Below are 24,404 nucleotides of genomic sequence, written 5' to 3'. Positions count from 1 at the left end.
ATATCTTGCAGCAACCCCCTCAGACCTCCAAGGACTTCTCCAAATTGTGACTGTGGCATTCAGTGAGAAGGAACCCCATGATTCAGTGATGGACTGCCTGCCCAGAGCTGGACATTGTAACATAGGCTTCCGTATACTTAGACCTTGTTCTCAGCCCTTGGATCTTTCTGAGTCATTTGACATAGGGGTCTTTGACAGATACTTCTACTGACTGTTTAGAGTAAGACATGGATTCACCCCTGGCTATGCAGAAATGGAAACACTCAGATCAAATTCAAATCTATAGGGTTTACTGAGCAAGTATCACTGATTTGGGGATTTGGCAAAATTTTAAGATTTTTTTTTTTTAACTGCAACTTATTGGAAGGAGAAAAGTTAGAATTTTCTCGTTCTCCAAGCCCCACTTTGCCCATCATATACCTTTTATGTGTGGACACTTCTTCTGTTTGCCAGTATATTGTCATCTATTCATAGAAGCTGTACTGGGGACTTTTCCAATTTTTGCACCAAAGGAGCTTATACTCTAGTAATAGTAGAAGGCATTATACTTGTTTTCTCATAGAGGTATGAGCTATTAATCCAAGGCCAAGTCTTGAAGTTGAAGTCTCGTATTTAAAAAAGAAACAAAGCAGAAACTAAGACTACAACACTTCATTCTGTCATCAGTGTCTTTGTCTGGAGTAGAGTACCAAGTATTTCTATTTGGTTTTCATTTCTTCAGTTTCTCTTCTATGAAGGTACAGTGATGGCACATTCTAGGTGCCTGTTGAATCTGAGTTCCCTTGAAAGCAGAGTGTAAGGCCCACGTTTGTAGGCAGGCAGTTCATTTGGAAGCATCCATCAGTGGTGCATATACTGCATACTGGGTGCTTTTGCTTAATTTATCTCATTTAATTTTCACAACAATCCTGAAAGGAAATAACAATAACAGGTAAATTTTCAATGGCACAATTCCAAGTTGTTCACAGATACTTACTCAACAGTAACCACCATCAATACTTTAAGCACTCTGTTTTATAAATGAAGAAGCTGAGGAACAGAGAAGTTAGGAAAGTGCCCAACATTTCGCAGCCAGTAAACTGCAGGGTCAAGGTCATATGCGGATAATCTGGTACCAGAGGTCTTGTTCTTACCCTTGAAGTTCTACTGCCTCTTGAATAGTGGGATAGTATGTTTGTTTGGTTTGGTTTTTTCTATTTGATTGGGGATTTTTAAAAAATAGATTTTATTTTTTAAATTAAAAATTATTTATTAATTTAATTTAAATAAATAAATCAAATTTTTATTGTGAATTATTTCAAATAAATTAATTTTAATTAATAAACTAAATTTAAATAAATTAATTAAATATTAGTTTAATTTAAAATTATTTATTAATTCATAGCAAAACTGAGCAGAAAGTAGAGACAGATCTCATTGATTTTACTTAATGAGAAGTCAGAGAGGTAATTAGAGTGGACCTGGGGAATGGTCCAGAGCCACATTAATCATGAAAGGGTAGGTTCACAAACCAGAAGGACTCTTGAGCTGGCCCAAATCCAACAAAGCTCCAGTGCCAGGCTCAACAAGACCCAGCACCATGTGGATTTTGCCTCTGGCTTTCCCCTGAAATTCACCTTCCTGCCAATCTTTACTCTGCATGCTCTTGATTTGAGCTGGCCTCAATGGATCTCTGCTCCATATTACCAAGGCCTACAGTGTATTTATTGGTGAAGCTAGACTTTAAATCTACATTTATTTGACTCAAAAGTCTGTGGACTGTCACAACCCTCCATTCAGACCAAGAGCAGTATGTCTACTCTGATATCTGATTATATTTCCAGGTAAATTTGAAAATGCAAAGAGGCCAAACGAGGTAGGATGTGAGACATAGTTTAACAAATTCTAAGTGGACACATTATAGTATTTGCAACACAGACACCTTAAAATGGGAGAAATATTTTTTGAACAGAATCTTCTAGATGAAGTCAGGGGTCTTTTCTTTGCCCAGGTCTTAGGCTGGAGGAGCGCTACCTTAAGACTACTTGCAAGGAATCTCAAGTCTTGGAGAAGGTAAGTATGGCAAAAGGTCAAAATAATACAACACATGGTAAACTTTCAGCTTGCTTTGTTTCCCTATTGCAATAAAAATGAAATCTGCCTTTGTTCCTGACCTCCTAGAATCCCTAAAAATAACCTATTAATTTTTTCTGCTTAGAAAAATAAGGTATATTCATTGTACTCTTGAATTGTTTGTTTTCTTTCTTGTTTCATTTTTTCCAGTTTTTTAAATCACTTTATATGTTTATTCCCCCTTTCCTTTTTCCATAACTACTTTTCATGATCATTTTTATTTTAATTTTCTTTGATTTTTTTGTTTTATATAATCACATCTAATTTCTTATTTAATTTATTAAAGGACAGGAAGGAAACATGAAATATGATTGAAAAGAGAACAGCTATAAGCGTAGTCTTGTAGAATCTGTCATGAAATGTTCTGTCAGAATGACATTCTTTCTGGGGCACCTGGGTAGCTCAGTGGGTTAAAGCCTCTGCCTTCAGCTCAGGTCATGATCTCAGGGTCCTGGGATCGAGCCCTGCATCAGGCTCTCTGCTTGTCAGGGAGCCTGCTTCCTCCTCTCTCTCTCTGCCTGCCTCTCTGCCTACTTGTGATCTTTGTCTGTCAAATAAATAAATAAAATCTTTAAAAAAAAAAGAATGACATTCTTTCCTCATGTCCTGTGCCAGACAACCCTTTCATGAACAGTTACATCATGTAAATTTATTCACTGAGCAGACCACCCTTCAAGCAGGGTGACAGGGGTCAAGAGAGATGCATCATTCAGGAAGCTTCATCAATATATTTTCTATTTTGTTTTATGAAACACCCATGGGGTATTGATTCTTCTAATATTGCTCCTTAGAAGGAGGCACAGTATAATAAGATACAAGATTTATGCCAGGTTTCTGGAGTTCAGTGTTTAATCTTTCTGCCTCTGACCTAATACTGACCTGATTAGTTTTCTTCCAGAACAGTTATAGAAGAATGATTTGAACCACTGTGGTGGTCATAAGTGCAGGCTTTCTTATGAAATTAAACACAACTGACCATATGAGCCAGAAATCCACTCCCAATCCCACCTTAGAGAAATGAAAACTAGGTTCACACAAAGCCTAAACATGAATGTTTATAACCGCTCTGTTTGTAAGGGCTAAAAACCAGAAGTAACTCAACTGTCCAACTAGTGAACAGATGCACAAACCAAGGTACATTCATCCAATCGATTCAACAATGGAAAGAAAAAATTACTGAGACAACATGGAGAAAGCTTACATAGGCATTATGTTAAGTGAAAGAAGCCAAACTTTAAAAGTTGTGTACTCTATGACTCCATTTATATGACCAACCCCAACCCCCCACCAAAAAAAGCAAAACTATAGAGACAGAGAATAGATCAGCAGTCTCTAGGGGATGGATGTAGGAGAGGTTGCCTATAAAGGGACTTGAGAAAACTTTTTGGAGTGATGGAAGTATCTACAGATTGATTGCGGTGGTAATTACTCTACTGTCTGCATTAGTCAAAACTCACGGAGCTGGACACTAAAAGTAATGAATTATTCTGTATGTAAATTATAACTTAATAGGAAAAAACACTTTTTTCAAAGTCCTGCCTTTGGAATCAGACTGTATCTAAACCCTGGCTCTTCCACGTTTCAGCTATGTGAATATAAGCTTACATAACCTTTCCGTGTCTCATTTTCTTCACTTGTAAAACAGAGCTAATAACTGCAGAGGGTTGTTGAGAAAATTAAATAAAATGATGTATGTAATTATTTATCACAATGCCAGGCCATACAAGTGCTCAATAAATAGCAGCTGTTATTTTTATCCTCCCATTAAAGAGCTAAGAGGTTGTTAGGGCATGGGTTTCTAGATAGAATTGTGTGGGTTTCTCTTTTAAATAGGAAGTTGATTGAGTTTTATTAAAGAGCTTGTTAGAAACACTAAAGCCCCATAAAAAGAGGGCATCTTCTTTACTTTTTAAGAAAAATCTAATTGTCCACATGAATTCTTTTCAATTATTTTTCTAAAATATTACGGATGGGTTCCAAAAGTCATTTTTGAAAGAATAAAGGCCATATTAAGTAAATTTAAGTTTTTGGAAAACATGAATAAATAGATGAATAAACCTTCAGAACCTAGACCATAGTATCTTAGTTCCTGAGATATAATTCATTCATTCAATCATTCATTCAACCATAGAGCACCTATATGCACCAAATACCAACTGTCCTAAGTGTTGGAAATCCAGCAGTTGCCCAAGTAGGCAAAAAGTGACTGCCCACAAGGACCTTTGGTTCTATACTTAATGAAATTAAAATCAGCTTCCTATATATCCTATCTTCAAACATTTGAATGAGATTTCCTCTAGTCCCCAGTCTTTTGGAAAAAATCACGAAGCCGTCTCCGTCAGTCACCCATACACTTCCACTGGGTCCCACAATGTCTTCGGCTCTAATTTCCTCCCTCTTGGGGCTTAGATCCCCTCAGACCGTACCTTACGTCTTCCTTTTTTGTTAACTTTTTTATTTTGAAATAATTATTAACTCTCAATTATAAAAAAACAATACAGAGACTCCTGTGTACCCTTCATTCAGTTTCCTCCAATGGTAAAAATCTTATGTAACTATAGTACAATATCAAACCCTAGAAATTAACATTGTACAATCTACTTAATTGGATCAAAGGCCATATGCAGATTTAAACCCATATTCCTTGCTCATTGACTGAAATTTTCCTCAGTTCCCTGACCTCCCAGCACTTTTCTAAATAGGAGAGAGTTTTTCTTCTCTTGGAAACCTGAAGTTGAGTCCTCTTTCATTCACCTGGAACTTTTCAGACTGCCCCCACCCCCACCCAACCCCGATCAGAGATATTCCACTCAAATTTTGTTGTCACAAATTCACAATCTCAAAGTCAGTTCTGCTGTGCCTCTGCCAAAATGTCATGACAGATTTCATTTGACACCACAAAGACAGTTATTTCCACCTTGTGTGAAATCCTGTCCCTGCATGTCACTGTCTAAAATGCGAGCTTTTTCTCCTGTTTTCCCATGCTCTCACCATCAGATATCTCAGTGCTACATCCTTTTCACCAGCCTACTCTCCCACCTTTTCTTTCTTCAGCATTTTTCAACTACTCTCTGAAATTCCTGTTTCATGGCAATTAAATTCTCTTAGAAGCACACACACAACCTAAACACACCTTCACAGAATGACAACTTCATCTTCATATCTTAAGGAAGATTTCACAAAGTTACAATCTCTCTCCCTAGGAAACCTTAAGTGAAAGATGATAATTTTTCCTTGCTCTCTATCAGCAGAGGGTCTGGCCAAAGAGCAACGCCATTAGTCAACCATGTGACCACAAGATGGTCTCCGGATTCTCACAGCTGTTCAATGCTTCTTCCAAACCTTGTCCTCCATCTTTGCATACAAATCTGCATGGCATCTGACTACTGTGCCTTCTATGTTTCAGACTGCTGGCCCCTACCAGCCTGATATTTAACTTACATCCTGGTACTCTACTTATAGCTAAATTTTCTATTCCATGTTCTTCTATCATACTGAAAACCACTGACATTCATCAGTGTCCACAGGGATGACTTTTCCAATACTCTACGTTCTACAACTTACATTCATGGCCACACCATGCACATGTTCTAAGCCAGACCATCCTAAAGTGACACCTTCAACTCCAGTGCCCACTCTGATCTCTTTCCTATCTTTTGACATATTTCACTTCCACTGACACCTTTAACTCTACTTTTCATGTTCTATATCTCTTTCGGGACCCCCAATAACCCCAATTCTTCCCGATAACTCCATTTTCTCTCAACTTCTCAGTTTCTTCAACTCACTTACTTCCCTGCCTAGTCTTGGCACCACAGCAGATGACTTCAATTCTTCATCAGCAATCCAACTCCCAGCCACCTACCCTTCTTATTACTGCATGTTCCTGCTAAATTCCAATACCTCATCACACCCAAAATCTGTGCTCCGTTCTTCCACAGCTAGAATGTTCAGCATTGCTAAAGAAAATGTCTGAATAATCAGATTGTTGTTACTACAGCTAAACTCTCAACGGTCTTCAGCTGAACTCTCAACACCATTCAGCAAAACTCTCACTTGGTCCCAGTAATCTGAGTGCCTCTTTTTCCATTCCCTGCAACTGTGCTGAACCTTCACCATTCCTCGCAGCGTCCCTACCCCCACTGCACCTGTACCACTTCCTCTTTCAGCTATCATGTACAAACTTAAGTGATCACACTCTGAAAGCAATGAGGAGGACATGAGGAGGGAGGCAGACTCCAAGATGATCTGGATGAGCTTGGCCTTTCGCTAGGATGCTATTAACATTTGTTAAGTAAAGCACAGGGAGCAGGATGGTGAGCCACAATTCAACAACAGACCATAAAAGAAATTTAAATAGAGAAATTTATTCATCTCAGGTGCTGGAGAAAGTACACTGCAGCCTTAAGGGACTCATGGGGAGGTCAAGGCAGAGTGCAGGCAGAGAGAAAAGTGGGACCTGGGGCAGATCCCTTTATTAGGATCCATGGATTGGGGTTTCCAGGCTAGGGCCAGATTGTTTAATTTAAACCAAAAGAGTGGAGTTTTGCTAAGTCTCACAAGGGTCTTATCTTAGTGATACATAAGATATACGAGCACTGAAAGGCAGGGGAGACCGCTGATCAAGAGGGCTGTTGGGGAATTTGTATCAGGAACTTAGATTTGCTTGTGACTTGGGGGCTGCTGCTATATGCATTCGTGGGAGGAGCTGGTGTCAGTTTAAGATCCCTGCAGGCCTCTTCACCACAGAATGGATACCAAGGCAGCAATACCATGGAGTAGTTAGCTAAACTCTCCACACCTTCTGATTGTCATGGCCTCTGTGGTCTCCTCTCTCCAACAGAGTATGGTACACATGAAAACATGTGATTTTTGAGGCCAGATCATAAAAGGAATTACAGCCTCTGCCTGTATTACTTGCTCTGGTGGGAGGTGAACTGCTAGGCTATGAAGTGATTCAAGCCACTCTGTGGAGAGGACTACCAGAGAGAAACTGAGGCCTCCCACCAGCAATCCCTACCAGCAAACCACGTGCAAGAGGCCCTTGCAAGTGGAACTTCCAGCCCTAATCAAGCTTTCAGAAAACTGCAACCACAGACAACAACCTGACCACGACTTCATAAGAGACCCCCCCTGACAGAACAGCACTGCTAAGCTTCTCCCGAATCCTGATCCATAGGAGCTGTGAGAGGTTTAAGTGTTTACTGTTGTTTTAAGTCACAAACGTTAGGATAATTTGATATGCAGCCGTAGATAACCAATACAGATGGATGTACAGGAACAGGACCAGAGGCAATGAGACTGCGTAGGAGGTCATAAAATAGTCCAGGCAAATGCTAATGAGGGCCTTAATTTGGGCTGTGGGGTGCAGATGGATAGAAGAGTAGGATCTGAGAAATATTCAGGAATATAAATGTGCATGAAATTGAGTGGATGTGGGTGTTGCAGAAGCATATAATTATTCTTGGCTTTCTAGCTTTGGTGGCCAGATGCCAAAAATTAAAATAGAAAATGCAGGAGGAAGAGTATGATTGGAGAGAAGAACAATTAACTCAGAACAGTGGCAGAATTTGAGGTCCATTGAGGTCCTACGTTTATTTAACCGAAGACCTCCATGGTGCCCTTAGCTTCTTCAAGTGTTCTGTTGCATGACACCAACTACTCCTTATTTCTGCAAATTTTCTGTTATACTGGCTCAAACTCCTCTGGTTTTCCAGTTTTCATACATTTTCTCTTCAGTCTCCCTCACTGCTTCCTTTGCTCATCCAAACATTGATGTTCCACAGAATTCCACCTCAACCCACTACTCAACTTTCCTTAACTGCAGATGCTCTGGAGTGGGTCTAAGATTCATCTAAGCTTTATCTTCTGGCATTCAACAGAATAAGGTTTAAAAAAAAAAACAAACCTGATATATTGTCTGTCTTTATGGATATCTATTCAAATTTACATTTGACATAGTTGTAATCTCCCCTATACCAGTTCTAATTTTCTATTATTGTTTGTGATGATTTTTTAATAATATATATTTGGTTTTCATTCCCATTCCTGACTCACAGCTCGCCAAACCCTTGGCATTTCCTAAGTAATTAGAGCAACAGGGGAACATTTTGTTATATTTAGTTTTTGTCCTCCACTCCTGAAATAGCTCCAGAGCAATAAAAATGAGACAGGTGTCTTTTTGTCATTCATAACAAGTTCCTTTCAACCACACCTGCATTTATGTTAATGAGGTGATTTTAGAAAAGCCCCAAAGGATTGGGATTTGTTATCAGGGGAGCCAACCCTATGATAGGGTTGAAACCTCCCAACCTTCAGGAAGGGGAGAGGGGCTGGAGATTGACTTGATCACTAATGGGCAATAAATCCTGCCTATGTGATGAAGCCTTCATAAAAATCCCCGAACTACAGGTTCAGAGAGCATCCAGGCTGGAGGTGCTGAGACGGTATCGTGCCTGGAAGGGGCATGGAAGCTCCTCTCCCTTTCCACATACATTACCCTGTGACTCTCTTCCATCTGGCTGCTCCTAAGTTATATTCTTTTATAATCAACTGCTAATCTAGAAAGTAAAATGTTTTCCTGAGTTCTGTGAGCCCTATAGCAAATTAATGGAATCCCGGGAGTGGGTTGTCAAACCTCCAGTTGAGAGCTGGTTGGTCAAAAACACAAGTAACCACCTGGCTTTGCAATTGGCACCTGAATTGGGTAGATGGGATGGCAGTCCTCTGGGACTTAGCCCTTACCCTGTGAGATCTGACCCTATCTTCACGTAGGCAGTGTCAGAATTGAGTTATAAGACACCCAGGGTTTCTGTCTGGAAAATTTAAGAATTGCTTGGTGTGGGAAAACCCCAGTACATTTGGAGGAGAAAATCCCCATACATATTGCTGTGAGTGTAGAGAAGGAAAAAGGAGAGTTTTTTCTTAAACACTGTTATAATGCCATATATGAACTTTTGCAAAACATTCCTGTTGCCCATCTGGATACATGATACAATTGAACTTCCATGCTTCTGTATCCTTTAACCTAAAAGATGATTATTTTTCTTGCTTTGATCAGTAAAATGTGAAGAGAAGTGGCACATATAAATTTTACAAGAAAGCATTAAGAGCAATTGCATCATTTACCAACTTCTTTTTCCTTTACCTTGATTCTTGTCCCTGAAAGACCATAGGGTACACAGCTCCCTTCAGAAATACATTAAGAATGATTATGGGGAAGAAATGAATTTTTGTTATGTAATGTCTTTGAATTGTTTTTGCTGTTATCAGACCATTACCTAGCCCATCCTGACTGATACAATGGCCAAAAAAGGATAAAAAATAAAAATAAAATTCCAGATAATATAAGAGTATGTATGTCTCAAGTTCTGAAGCCCCTTGTGTGACCTGAGTGATATCTGAAAGTTGATCTCAAATGCCTAAGTTAACTAAGCACTGCTGATGAATATACTCTCCAAGTCCCACATACCAATCCCAGGTAGGAGCTGGAGACTTCTTCCCCCAGTTGGGACACACACAAAAAAGGGAGCTCAATAGTTGTTTAAAATTATTTCTTTCAGCTTCAATTTTAAAACGTACAACAAATATACGGATACTTGAAACCACTTTTGAACATCCTTTGAGCTATCAAGAGATAATCATAACTATGTGTTCATAACTATGTGATATGATGATATTCAGATATTCAGTTCATAACTATATTATAACACTCTTTTGAATGGTCATAATGCAACTTACTCATTAAGCAAAGAAATTTACTATGGAGATACTGTGGTAAAAAATATTTGATCCTGAGATTAAAACCTTTTTGCCTAAATTGTTAGATTATTTAAGATAGAAAATATTGACCAGCTTTACGTTACCCCCATAAATGTATTGGATAACGAAAAAGGACCTGGAAAAGAATGTTTCCAGACACGAAGAGACTAGATACAATGAGCTAAGTATGAACACACATACAGTCTGACCACATACATATCTTGATCCCTGAAGTCTTTTCTCCTTACAAAATTAGACAGATGCTGCATTAAAAAACTATACATAGTATCAAAGCTGCTATCAGGCGGCATGGTGAGACAATTGGTTTTAATCCAAATAATGCATAAGCTTACTTACTATAAATAAATCTTTGAGGTCCTGGCAATTTACCTGGCATCTGTTGGCCTTTGGTATTTGGCACAATATACAAGATCCTTACTGTAGATAATAAGCAAATCATTTGTTCAACAGTTAAACAGTGAACAAGATTCTAATCTAGTGATGATCCCAGGCAAGTGGATTCGGGAGGCACCTGACCTCGTCTAGGGGTTTTAGGGAAGTCATCTTGGAGGAAGTACTGTTCGTTTGAGTAAGTATTAGTCATGTGAAGAAATGAGGATAGGAAGAGGTGTGTTCAAGAAGAGGGTTGGAGGATTGCAAACAAAAGGAAGATAAGGAAAGGCACACTAAGGGAAGAACACGTGTGTACATATGCCAGGAGCACAGCCAGAGGGGAGAGAAGGCTGAGAGATGAAACTAGTGGTATCCAATTCAAATTCTACATTCATGCTTGGCTTTTGAATAGCACAGGTTGGATATTGTCTGAGTCATCCAAAAAACATTTTTTTTTTAAATATCTCAAGATGTCAAGAATGAGAATAGCTTCATTTTACTTCTGTGAAAATAAGATATGATAGTTAAAATATACCTAGTGTTTCTTAATAATATTCTGATTTGTGTCTTGAGATTTTGGTGTGCTGCCCATTGGCATTTTGGCTTTGTTTTTGTTTAATTTAAGCCACTTCTATTAATATACTGGACGAACAGATAAACTATCAACTATGATGACTTCCTGGGTCTTACATTCATGTGAAATGTTTGACATTTTATTGAATATGATAAATAGTAAATACAAAACAAAAGAAGAAAAAATCATTCATTCAGCAAGTATTTACTGAATGCCTACTATCTGTCAGACTCTGAGCTAGCACATCAGTGGACGAAAAAAGATTGAAATTAGGGACTTACTTTTTAAAAAGATAAAAACAAGACAAAAAAGAAAAAACATCCAAAAAAACAAATAAAAAAGCCAAGGTAAAAATGAATAAAATGGGACACCTGAGTGGCTCAGTTGGGTAAGCATCTGCCTTCAGCTCAGGTAATGATCCCAGGGTCCTGGGATCAAGCACCACACTGAGCTTTCCACTCAGCAGGTAGCCCCCTTCTCCCTCTGCCTGCTGCTCCCCCTGCTTGTGCTCTCTCTCTCTCTCTGACAAATGAATTTAAAAAAAAAAAGTAAATTAAAAAAAGAAAAAAAAAACAAAAGCTAATTCCAATGTCAAAGAAGAATAGACTTACCATAAACCTGTAGCAATTAAAACAATGTGGTATTTTCACAAATGCTGACAAATAAAACCAGTGGAACATGATAAAAGCCCAGAAGCAAACAAATATGTGTATCTATGTCTATATCTATGTCATCTAGAGAGAAAGAGAGAGATGGCTAATTTTTTGTGTTAATTTGACTTGCCTAAGGGATACCCAGATAGATGATAAAATGTTAATTTTGGGTGTGTTTGTGAGGATGTTTCCAGAAGAGATTAGCATTTGAATTGGTGGACTGAGAGATCACCCACATCAATGTGAGTGGGCATCATCTGTCCAATGAGGGCCCCAATAAAACAAAATGGCAAGGAAAGGGCAAATTTGCTTTCTCTTTGCTTGAACTGGGCCATCCATCTTCTCTTGTTCAGGCAACAGAGCTCCTGGTTCACGGACCTGCAGACTCAGACTGGGATTTACACCAATGATTCCCCTGCTTCTCAGGACTTTGGGCTTGGACTGGGCTTATACCACCAGATTCCCTGGGCCTCTACCTTGCAGATGGCAGACCAAGGAATTACTTAAACTCCATAATCTGGAGCTTAAGTAAAGTGTGAGCCAACCACTCATAATAAATCTTTTTCTCTATATCCATACATATCCTACTGGTACTCTTTCTCTGGAGAACTCTAATACAGAGAGCAAAGAAGAGAGGGAAAATGTTAGATTTGGTAATAGATAAATGACTACATAAATAAAGGAAAGGGGGTCTAGTGGAGGGAGGGGGTTGAGACCAAGACTATAGGGAGCAAGGCCAGGAAAAACCTCAGCAGAAGGTTAACTTTGGAGTAGAGGTTTGAAGGGAGGGAGAAAAGAGGGTAGGAGCTACACTGATATCTGGGAGAAGAGCATTCAGGCAGAGAGAACAGAAAGTACAAAAAGGCCCTCAGGCATGAGCATGCCGGCTGAGTTTGAGGAACAGGGAAACAGGCCATGAGGTTGGAGAGCAGTCAAATAAAGAGAAAATTAGCAGAAGAATATAGTAGAGGTAGTGGGGGAAACAGACCATGTGGGGTCTCATGGGTCACACCCTATGGTCAAGTGGGAACTCTGGAAGGCTTTGCACAGAGGAGGGGCATGAACTGCTAGCATGTGTTCAGCATACACTAGAGGAAGGGTGGAAGCAGGGCTTCCAACATGGCGAGGGATGAGAATGATCCCTTTGGACTACACTGAAAATGTAGAGTTGATAGGACTGCTGACAAACCAGATATGGGAAAGACGCAAGAACAGTTCTAAGGATTTCTACCTGAGCAATAAAAGAATGGAGTCTTGATTAATGAAGAAAGGGACTAACACTGGAGAAACAGTTTTAGTGGGAATATTGGAGTTCAGTTTTGGACAGGTTGAGTTGGGAATGACTATAAAACATCCATGAGGAAAAGTTGGTAGTTGGGTGAATGAGTTTGTATTTCACTGGAGATTCTTAGCTCAAGGTGCAAATCCGGGAGTCAACTTTCAATTACATGCCACTTAAAGCCATCAGACAGGCTCACCTGGAGTGATCCTAGATATTAAAGTGCAACAGAGCACATGGGGATCTTGTTAAATGCAGATTCTGATTCAGCAAGTCTGGGGTGGGACATTTCTAACCCCCTACCAGGTGAAGTTGACTTTGCTGGTTCCCAGGGTTGACTAGGAAGGACATATGAGGAGGGTGTAGATAGTGAAGAAAAGAGATGTATAGTCTGAATCCTGAGGTTCTCTAACATTTAGAGGTTGGGGAATCAGCAAAAGGAGACTGAGAACAGAAACCGAAGACAGCTGATATGGTCCATGCTTTCATGGAGCTTCGCACTAAAGGGAATGAGAGAGATGAGGGTGTCATCGAAGGAGAAAAGAAGGTCCAAAGAAAAGTCAAAATAAGATCTTCAAAGGTGGGAGAAAAAAATAAAATACCTGTACTAGAATGACAATAATCAGTAGAAAGAGAAAAATCAATGATGCAGAGAAGGGAGAATGCTAGAGAAATGTGCTTAATGTGGTTAATGTGTTTGAGAGAAGGGGGTGGTTTCAGCCAAGGATACAGCAGTCCCTCCATGGTTCTAGGGCAGAATATAGAACACACGGGCTTCTAGAAGGGGAGCAGGTATGGGGTAGTGGGGGCAACCTCCTCTGATTGCATCTTTTTTTTCCCCATTGAAATAGAAGCATGACTATTCGCTAAGAGTAAGAAAGGGAGGTTTGAGGCTCGAGAAGAAAGTATGAACTACTCACCTCCGTGAGTAAGAGGATGACTGAGTTAGAGTCCCAGTATGAGTGCTGGGCAGGGTGAAGTGCCCACTTGAGATTAAGGGTCAGGAATGTAAAGTGAAGCCCGTCAACATGGTTGTTACTCTTCTCCAGCCACATTCAGCCCTGTAACATCAAAGCACAGAGCGAGCAGAGAGCTAGATAAGCACGACTCGGTATAACCACAATAAATCGATTTTTTTTTTAAAGATTTTATTTATTTATTTGACAGAGATCACAAGTAGGGAGAGAGGCAGGCAGAGAGAGAGAGAGGAGGAGGAAGCAGGCTCCCTGCCAAGCAGAGAGCCCGATGCGGGGCTGGATCCCAGGACCCTGGGATCATGACCTGAGTGAAAGGCAGAGGCTTTAACCCACTGAGCCACCCAGGTGCCCCAATAAATCGATTTTTAAAAGCATTTTGGGTTTCATGTGAGTCAACAGCCATGCTAGATACTGACATCACAATAATAATAACAGTGATGACTATAGGACTCTATCTGCCGGGCACCATACTAAACTCTCTATTCTCATTTAAATCTTCACCAAAAACTTCTATGACAGAGAATGAATGCTAGTATTGTCACCTTTTTACAGATGAAAAAAAGAAACAGAGGCTAAGGTGGCTGAATAGTGCCCAAACTTGTACATCTAATAAAAGAAGTAACTGAGAAGTTAAACCCAATGCTTTTGATCAGCGTAGAAGCTAGTGGGAGATACATTAGAATCAGGGTTAGTGCTGAGTCAATCACATACTTGAAGGGGACGTGCAGGTGGCCCAGGGGACACAGAGGAAAACAGCTTTTTTTTTTTTTTTCCAAAAAGTAAACTAATATGTTTTTAAACAAAAGCAGGCACACCCAAAGATTTTAATGGACATGTACATTTCCATATGTATGAATATATCGATCATCTGTGCTCTAGTCAAATGGCTATCACTCAAATATGACAGGAATGATGACTCCCCCAACTGAGGAGTGACCCAGAATGACCATGATTCTTGTCCAGTGACGTCATGAGTCTGTGACCATGGCCATCCGTGCAGGCTTCCCACAAATTCCCTCTTCAAAGGTATTTTGGGAAACAACAAATTCCAGGACTTTGAGTGTGTGCCTTTATCCTGATACAGTTCTCATAACTTTGACAGGAGAGCCCATAATGGGAAAAATTAAAAGAGGGCAGTGGAGTTTTATTATGTTAGGGTTATTTTAAGTACTCCTAATGTAAAGGGTTGAAAGGTCTTATTCTCTTCTGGTTTGTAGTGGCCCTCATGGAAAGAAAAATCTAGAAACAGAGTCTGCAATGCCTTCCTAGAAGAATGGCTAAAATCTTCTAACAGAAAAGACTGGGCAGGACCACTACCCACCATCATGGCCCACTGTCTGTCAGGCTAGGCTGGTCAGGTTCCAGATGTGTTCCCATCCGGTCTGTGAATAGCTTTTTAGAGCATGAGTAAATCACCTGGAGAGCTCTGGCAGAAAAGGCAAAGCTGGGATTCTAACCCATCTCTGGAGAAATAAAGTCCTTGGATAGTTAACAAAAAAGAACTCTGCCTCTCTTACTCGCTCAGCTCCCCCCCTTTTTTTTTTCATCTGATAAAAACTCTTTTCAAAGTGTTAGTAATGATCTGACTTTTCAACACAATTCAAAAATAGGCTTCAAACTTTCTTTATTCTTTTTTTCTAAATCAGAAAATAAAGCTTTTTTAACAGGTGAGTTTTCTGCGAGGCACCTTGTGGATTACAAATGAGGCCAAGAGTAATAATAATAATGGATTTTTCTGGCACTTGGTAGACCACCTCTAGAAGAGATAATGGCAAATCCCAGGCTTTCCAGCAGTACGGAATTGCTCGGTGAGGCCCACCACTCTCCAAAGGTAAAGATTACCCAATATATACATGTTAGTGTAAAAGGGAGCTGTTTCATCCACATAATTAAGGGCGTCCCTAAATCTGACTCTCCAGCCCTCTCACATACGCACTGGTTTGACTAGGTGTTCCAGAAGTGTGTTATGACTCGTTCCTATTACAGAAAGAAGCTTCTTCAGATGGGTAGGAATGTGATAATGCTTTAGCTAGAATGTCACATTCAGGGCACCATGCACATGTGAAAATGTATGCTTCCACTGGGAAAGGAAAAGAACCATAAAGATGTCATAAAAACAGTGAAGTACGTTCAGAGGACCAAAAGGAATTCCCAGAAGTCCCTCCCTTTCTTCCAAGGCTAATTTCCTGGAGTGAGTCCTTCACGGTCCACCTGTGGGCACGTTCCTGTGGATCTGGGACCACTCACTGGTCAGGCTTCGACTGGCAATAACGAAGTTCTGGACAAGTTCTTATACACCTCTGAGTCAAGCCGTAGGGTGCTGAACAGGTGCCAAGAACATTGAGTCTCCACAGTGGGGGAAATCGCACCCATTAACATAACAAGATTAACCAGGAGGACAGGTGAGGTAACCTACGACTTGGTGCCAACCTGGCAACCCAGGCTGATGCTCGTAGATTAAAATGCCCTGCCTAGCAACAGCTCTGAGGCTGTGTTACACTGGCTTGAGCTGCTTGCTTGCTTCACTATTTTTCAGCCTCATTCAGAAAGTCCTCATGGCTCAACTCAGAAAGAACACTAAGGCAAGATTAGAGGGAAAGGTGGGCATTTCCCAAACCCTTCTCAGGGGATCGAAGAGCTAAAATCATGCAGTCATAATAAAGCCCTCAGGGAAATCACAAGAGAGCAGAATAAACAAACAGGTGAGCCACAGTGGATCTTTTCCTTGCTGGTATGTTTTAGCATAATTGAAAAACAAAAATGGAGCTATCTCTCAAAGTCCCTGAACACTAAGGACTGACCCCCCACCCTCAAGTGCCCACAGCTCTGAAATCGGCACAGTGGCCAGCTTCCCATCTCATTTGAGCACCTTCCCTCCTGGGTGCTTCTGTGGTCTGCTGGGCTGAACTCCGTAGGAGCATCAGAGAGAAAAGCACTCTCCTACTGTGCCTGCTCCTGGGCTTCTGCACGGTCCCCTGGTCTGCTTTTCCACGGAAGACAAAAATGACTGATTGAGGTTGCCAGCTCATTTTGGTTCCACAATAGGACAGCTGCCTCATAAAAGTTTAGGATTCCAAGCACACTGTTTAGGAGTCCAACTCTTTATTCTTAAGGAGAGCAGCAGTTTGATCCAATGACAACGTTTGAATTTTTATAATCCAACTCAGTTCTGACACTATGTACCTAGAGATAGCATCAGATCCCACAGGTTAAGGATTTGGTCCACAATACTGCATACTCTCTCTCTCTCTCTCTCTCTCTCAAACACACACACACGGACACACACAGAGAGAGACTTTGACACCAATCACAAGTCCAAGTTGTCACTTGTGCTTCTAACCAACTGGCTGTAGACAAGGGGTTCTGATAACCCCCTCCTTGGGTTCTATTGATTTGCTAGCATGGCTCACAGCTCCCAGAGAAATATTTTCCTTACTAGATCACTGGTTTATAATAAAAGGATGTAACTCCAGAACAACGAGATGGAGAGATGTGCAGGGCAGGGTACGGGGAAAGAGATTCCATGTCTTCTCCTAATAGGTCACTCTCTTCACATCTCCATGTGTTCATCAACCCAGGAATGCTCTGAACCCCATCCTTTTGGGGTTTTTTGTGCAGCCCTAATTACACAGGCATGACGGATTAAACTGTTGACCACTGGAGACTGAACTCAATTTCCAGCCCCCTCCCCTCCCTTGCGGTTGGAGGAGGGTGTGGAATGTTCCAACCCTCAAAATCACAAGGTTGTTTCCCCAGGCAACCAGTCTCCATCTTTAGGTGCTTTCCCCAAAAGTCACCTATTTAACATAACAAAAGACACCTTTATTGCTCTCATCACTTAGGACAAAGATCAAATATATATTTCTTACTCTGAGTCACAATATCACACAGCCCTTATAAATGGTGTCTCACATCACAGAAAAGAGATAAGTGGTGTGAGGGACCTCGGGGTGGCTAAAACCTTTGAGAAACAGACAAATAATTCCATTAAAGTAATTGGGGCCAAGGTCCTAAAAGAAAACATTTAAGAAACTAGGTTCAACAGCCGTCATTTCACTGAGTAATATACTAAATTCTAAGCTTGCTCAGCTGCCTCGTAATCTCTTGTGGAGTTTTCCTTGATAAGATGTTTCCATAATGAACTGCAGGTACTCATCTTCCTAAACCTCAAAAGCTTGAAAAATAGTATTACAACCAGAAAGAGTCAAGATAATTCTCTCTGCCCTAACCTCTACATTAAAAATGTCATCCGATCACATCCTCCCTCCCTTAAGGTAAGTCTTTCTAGCTTAGCATTCTTTGATTTCAAGGAACAGAGATCCTTATGAAACTAGTTCTTCATAAAGGCAAGAAGGACAGGATTATGTAAAATTTAGACTTTCCACCAAGCACAGCAAAGTCACAAGCAGACTGCAGCTGGAAACCCACGAGTTCTCAGGAATGGGGCCATTGCTCTGCCCTTTCTCCTTGCTCCCCTGTGTCTCATGTGTTGGCTGTTCCCGGACATCCCTCCCATTCTCCTCACTGCAGCTGCCCCCTGGGCTTCCTAAGAAGTAGAAGAGCACTCCTAGAGATTTCATGAACTAGCCTGAGAATTGCCTTACCTGTGGTGCCTCCCAGCTGTGCCACTCACCAGCTGTGTGACCCTAGGAAAGCGATCATATTTGTCTTGGTTTCCTCACTTAATTATCAAGACAGTGATATTTCCCAGTGGCTAGGATGAGTCTGATGCTTGTCACAGAAGCATTTCCTAAGCATTAGCTATGATTATTATTGTTGCTGCTGCTATTGTTACTACTTGTAGTTACTGCTTCCTTCTGATTCTGGATTTGCCTATGGCTTTGGCTGGCCATCCGCAGCTGCAGCCCCCTTCCTCTGCCATCTTGCGATCCGGTTTCCCCCATAGAGCCATCTCGGTGGTACCATAACCCCCATCAAGCTGACCTTAGTGCCTGCCACAGTCCCATTAGTGATAGCTAGGCTACACTCTCAAACTGTAGTCACTTAAGCCCTCAGCTTCAGAAGGGTCTGCTGGTGAGGGAGGGTCCTAAGGAAGTGTGTTTTGGATAAGACACATTCTAAAATATACCTACAACATTCTTCATGACTTTTAAACAAGGCAAAATGTTTTCAACATTTTGTTTTCCTGCTCATAGTCTAACGTATTCCCAATGCTATCAGTAAAGACTTTTAATTCAGAGGGTTTCATATATATATATATCTATATATAGATATATATAGATATATATAGATATATATATTTAATATCAGGGTGGAATCCTCTCAGATGCTGACATTGGTCTTAAAATATCAGTTGGCCCTAATGATACATTCTCTTCTCTCTTAAAATCCACATCGTTCAACTTGGCGAGTCCTTTTTCTGCTGGACACTTACTGCCCTGTGATTGGTGTCATACTCATTCCAGAGCATTGTTTCTTTGAATGCTATGAAAAAATCAGTAGTTTTCATTAAATCACAGGTCTAAGTTCAAGATCCTCTATCTTGACACTGACTTCTAATACGGGATTGAAAGTTGGCTGTTCTCACGTTATCGGCTCAGTGATCACAAAGGATGCTCTAATTGAGTATTAAACAAAGCTTAGCCACATGTTTTTCCTCCATTACCCATGTGATTTAAGTGGCCTGTCCAGACATGCTAGGGCTGCAGGCGCCCACGCTGCTCTCTATCACTGGGGTTACTCTTGACGTTACGACTACAGCTGACAAACACCTGAACCTGGGATCAGTACAGCAGGACAAGTCTGTTGGTTTCCATTAGATTCACAAGCACAGCGATGGTTAGATGAAGAGATAACCTTCAGTAAGCAGTTGGTTCAGGGTGGGGCCCAAGCATTGTTTTTAAATATGTCAATACTCAGGGTATTTAAGAGTTCATTTTTAAACTTCAAAATAAAAATAGCTTTCAGAGTGTAAAATTTACGCTTCTTAGTGTGTCATTCTCAGAATTTGATAAACACATGCAGCCATGCAACCATAATCATAATCGAGATATAGAATAATTCCATCATCTTGCAAAACCTCCACCCTCCCCCCACCCCACCTCCGCTCTATAACAGGCATCTCATTTTAAAACACTTCCCAGGCAACTGGGATTCCAAGACATGCTTGGAAATCATCGATAGGACACAACACATTTTACAAACGCAAAAGTTATGTAACTCATCCTGGGTCCTACCCGCTCGGTGGCTGGGAGTAGGTAGGATCTAGGTCAAGTTTTCTGAGTTTTACTAATCCCGACATAACACTTATTGTAAAGAATCTTCTTTGTCCATGGTGGTTCCCCTAAGTAAAAATAATCCTATGAAAGAAACAATAAAACAATAAAAAAAATTAGCCACAAACTGAAACAAACAAACCTTGAATTAAAACAAAATTAAAAAAAAAAGGCCCATACATAATCCAGAGAATCCTTAAATTAGCACAGAAGAAATCGCAAACCAGAAAAGATTGACTGTACTTGATCCCCACACAAATTCTACTTTTTTCTTTTCTTCCTTCTTTTTTTTTGGTGAAGACTCCGCATCCTAGCCAATGCTAAAATGTATAGCGGGCAAATCACCACTAAGCAATACCCTGCAAGGTAATCTCCTTTTCTCTTACTTTTCCTGTGACCTGGACAATGGAAGGGGACAGACCTGGGGAAACCACACCCTATAAATATGTCAGGGTGACTGGCACACAGACCTGATCCAATTATGGCCTTAATGATCAGCCTCTAAATAAAGGAGCTTTGCCTGCCTGAGATGAGCTTCCTAAAGATAGCAGCCATTTTGCTTCGAGAAGAAAACAGCCCCACCCAGGGGATAGGAACTGTGAACCCCTGCATGTTTTTAAAGGGAAAAGCCCTGGAGCGCCACGTGGGTGTGCCCCCACATGGCAGCACGGTGTGTGGGAAAGATCCCTGCTGGGGAGAAACAGAGTTTGCTGCTCAGCTTTGCCTCTGCCAGAAGCCAAAGTCAAGAGTCATTTGAAACCCTAGGTAGGGACTCCAAGGACAGAATGGTGTCCAAAAGTCACCCTTCTCACAATGTGAACCTTTCAGGAAGCCTAAAGTAATTTTCCATCTAGAGACTTCCCCCCACCCCCATCTTCTCCCTTGACTGTGTGCCAGAAATGATTCCTCAGAGGGCCTCTCAATCCTAGTCTGTCTTTAGGAGTTCGCTGTCCTCATCTCAGGCCTGGATCCTAAGCAGGGTTCTTCTTTTTTATTCCTTTGGTCATTATGCTCTCAATGTATTGCTGAAGGTGATCTATAAAGCCTTGGTTAGAACCTTTCTGTCACTTTGAACCACTATTCACTGAAAAATCAACTTCCCAACCAGTAGCCTGGCTGTCCCTGAGCTGTGTAGCCTGACATTTAAGTACCTGGATGCTGACTTTCCCACCACCAGGGTTCAAACCCCAGTTCCACTATTTCCCTCCCACGTTAGTGAGCAAGTCCCTTAACCTTCTTTGGGTTTCAGTTGCCTCATCTGAAACTTGAGTGCAATAATATTATCTGTCTCAAAGCGGTGTTGTGTGAAAACTAAAGTATTTAGCCCTCTGCTTAGCACAGAGTAAACACTGTTATCTCAGGAAAACTTGGAGTATTCTAGCCCATCAGGAGCCATTTAGGAAGTACTAGATCTGAAATCTCTCTTGTTGGGGACAGGCAACCGAGTACCAGCAGTTACAAGAAATATATTCCTGACAGTAAATATTTAACTTAAAAATAGTCTTTGTAATGCTTCTCCAAACTATTTTAAAATATAGAAAAAGGAGCAATTTGCCCAGAATGTTAAAGAGAGTCCATGGCTAAAGAAATACTCTTCTGAATGCCCGTATGTTTTTGCCATTGTTCAACCCACAAGGACACATCACGTTTCCAACATTCCTAACAAGCCATGGGTAGATTTTAGAGTGTCTGAATTTAAAAACAGACCACTTTTATTCATCATCCTTGCGACCACTGATGGTGCCACACAAGACAAATGTGTTTTCCATGTGTGCTGAGGAGGTACATATATGTGAGCAGGAATGTTGGTGCTATTTTTAATTTCCCCCTAGTTTCTCACTTCTCTATGCCTTGTACTTAAGGAATACTGGCAAAAAGTACCTGTGTGGAATGAAAAGCAAAATTACCCTACATTCAGGCTCTGCTCCTTCTTCGAATTTGGTTTGAAAGGGGGAGAATCAGGTGTGCTGCTGAAGGCTGCCACTTCTTGGCAAGTACTTCCAGAAACATAGTGTGAAATGACTATGCTGAAGGAGCTCTGCATTCTCTTGTTTGCCCGAGATTTCTTCCATGGCCTCTCATAGAACAACAGCATAAATGGATGCGAGAAAAGGTTAAGAAGTGTCCTGCTGTGGAATGGACGCAGCTTTGGAGTTACAAGGAGGCGGACTACAGTATCCCAATTGCCACCTCCTAGTTGCGTGACCTTGAGTTAGAGATAGCCTCATTAAGCCTATTTTACCATCTGTCAAATAGTTGCAGCAGTGTCGTGAGAACTGGATAACAAACGTATTGTTGGTTCATGCTTATAAAATCGAAGTGTTTATCTTTGTGAAACTCCCCCTCAGTCCACTAGCATTAAACCCCATTGCATAGGTAGAACTGAGTTTTTAACTGAGTGAAAAATCAAGTCCTGTGAGGTTAGGTTCTCCCCTAACACAATGGCGTAGCTAAAGGTGAAGAACTCCCAAGCCAGACCTCCAGAAAGTGTTCAAAAAAGGATTATTTGTAGCAGAGATTGAACCAGATGAACAAACAGTAACAAATACAGCACTTGAAAAGTTAATATTCAAATATATATTCAGAATTCCCATACAGAATAATATCCCATTCAGGAAGATAGGTAACAATGTATTAACTAGATCCAGATGCCTTAAAAAAAAAAAAAAATCACTATGCGTCCTTAAAAGATTAGTTGCTTGGCTTTTTCCATTTTCACTTGACTTGTTCTCTGTATGTGATCAGACTAAAAGCTAGTCAGAGCTAGTTTTCTAAGAGCTAGTAAAACTTCCCACATCAACATGGAAAAGTTAATTAATCATAATAGCCATTCAGAACATTGTGTATGCACCAAATGAGAAGACTTATTTTTTTAGTGGGATGCCAAACACCTATGTTTTTATAGTAACTCGGTGCCTGGGTACACTTGTCTAACTACATTCCCAATACCAATATTATCTGAATTTCTTTAACCTGGCCAAGAAATAAAGAAGAGACAAGAATTCCAGTACAAAGAAATGACTTGGTATTGTACTTAAAGGCAGAGGCATCCCAGTAGATGGATGGGTTTAGTAAGATCGATATGATATATTTCCTGATTAAAAAAACAAGTTCAAAACCATTACTGATGAATCCTGAGTGTATGTATGCATGTATGTGTGTGTGTGTGTATAAATCTATATCTATATATATATATATCTATATATATAGACAGATATATATATATATATATATATCCCAAAACATAATACTGTATATCTTGTTTAATCCACTTTATCTGAAGAAGAGTAGAGCATTCGTGCGATCGAAGAATAAAATTATTCGGAGGAGAAAACTTATCTACAAACAACCACAGAATCTCTCTGGCATGTTACTAGGCTTCCCAAAGAGCTGTAAACAATTCATTTGACACTGATGGGATCATCTAACATTCAGTTACAGATATTTAGTAATGAAATGAAAGACACATAGTCATTATGACTCCACAAAAGCTTGTTTTGGGGAAGTTACAGAAGTAGGTGTTCAGCAGAGTGGAGAAAATGAGCACGAAATGTTCCCAGCTTCGAAATGAGCCCAAATCATGTGCTCAGATATGAGGTCAACATGGATGGAAGGAAAATAAAACTGGTGGGGAGAGTAAAAACTGATGTAATCACACTTTTCACAATATCTCAGAATCTCAAAAGTGTGGACCCCTTACCCAGCAATTCCATACTTATAAAAATTTATAATCAGAATGGCTATGTAAAACAATCCACACACAAGAATTTAGCTCTAGCATTTTTTTTAATAATGAGGAGAAATTGCAAACAAACAGAATTTCTAACGATAGGGGATTAGTTAAGTAAATTGTCATATCCTGAGAGGAAGTAGTACACGACCTAAAAGAATTGTGCTTTGGGAAAATATTGAGTTGGGGGAAATAGTTATGAAATGTATTGAGGTGCTTGTTTCTCTAGCACATATACTAAATGGGAACAATACCGACAGGGTTAGGATGGCCCCTGCGCAAAGATGACAAGCAAATTCGTGAAGCATTCCACATTTAAAAAAAAAAAAATGTATTTAAGTGAGTAATGTAAGGTACAGAAGAGCGTATGCTGCACAATATCAGTTCTGTAACATTCCTACGTAAATGTGAATACGATAGAAAAAATATGACTGCCTCCATACCCATGAAAGAATGGTCCTGAGGTCCAGTTTGTTTGACTAAAACAAGATGAAGATGCAGATGGGCATGAGCCATGAAAGATGTCGCATTTCCCTTTTCAGATTGTGGAGCCTCTGAATACCAGGAACATAAAGATCAGAAACACTGTATATTTTTGCAGACACCCAATGAATATATCAGTAAGTACCACCGTCTTAGCTCCCCAGTAAATAGATGAGTAAAAGTTCATAATATATTTGCAAAAAGGG

General features: G+C 40.4%; 1 non-coding gene across 1 annotated transcript; it reads left to right on the top strand.

The window, feature by feature from the left end:
• Positions 1 to 23,928: 23,928 nt before the first annotated feature.
• On the top strand, positions 23,929 to 24,034 carry LOC123942884. The gene has a single exon (XR_006818516.1). It is a non-coding gene; the product is annotated as a U6 spliceosomal RNA (small nuclear RNA).
• Positions 24,035 to 24,404: the final 370 nt, after the last annotated feature.

The sequence above is a fragment of the Meles meles genome, chromosome 5 (genome assembly GCF_922984935.1).
Source record: "Meles meles chromosome 5, mMelMel3.1 paternal haplotype, whole genome shotgun sequence".
Lineage (NCBI taxonomy): Eukaryota > Metazoa > Chordata > Mammalia > Carnivora > Mustelidae > Meles > Meles meles.
This window is presented reverse-complemented; position numbering and strand designations above follow the sequence as displayed.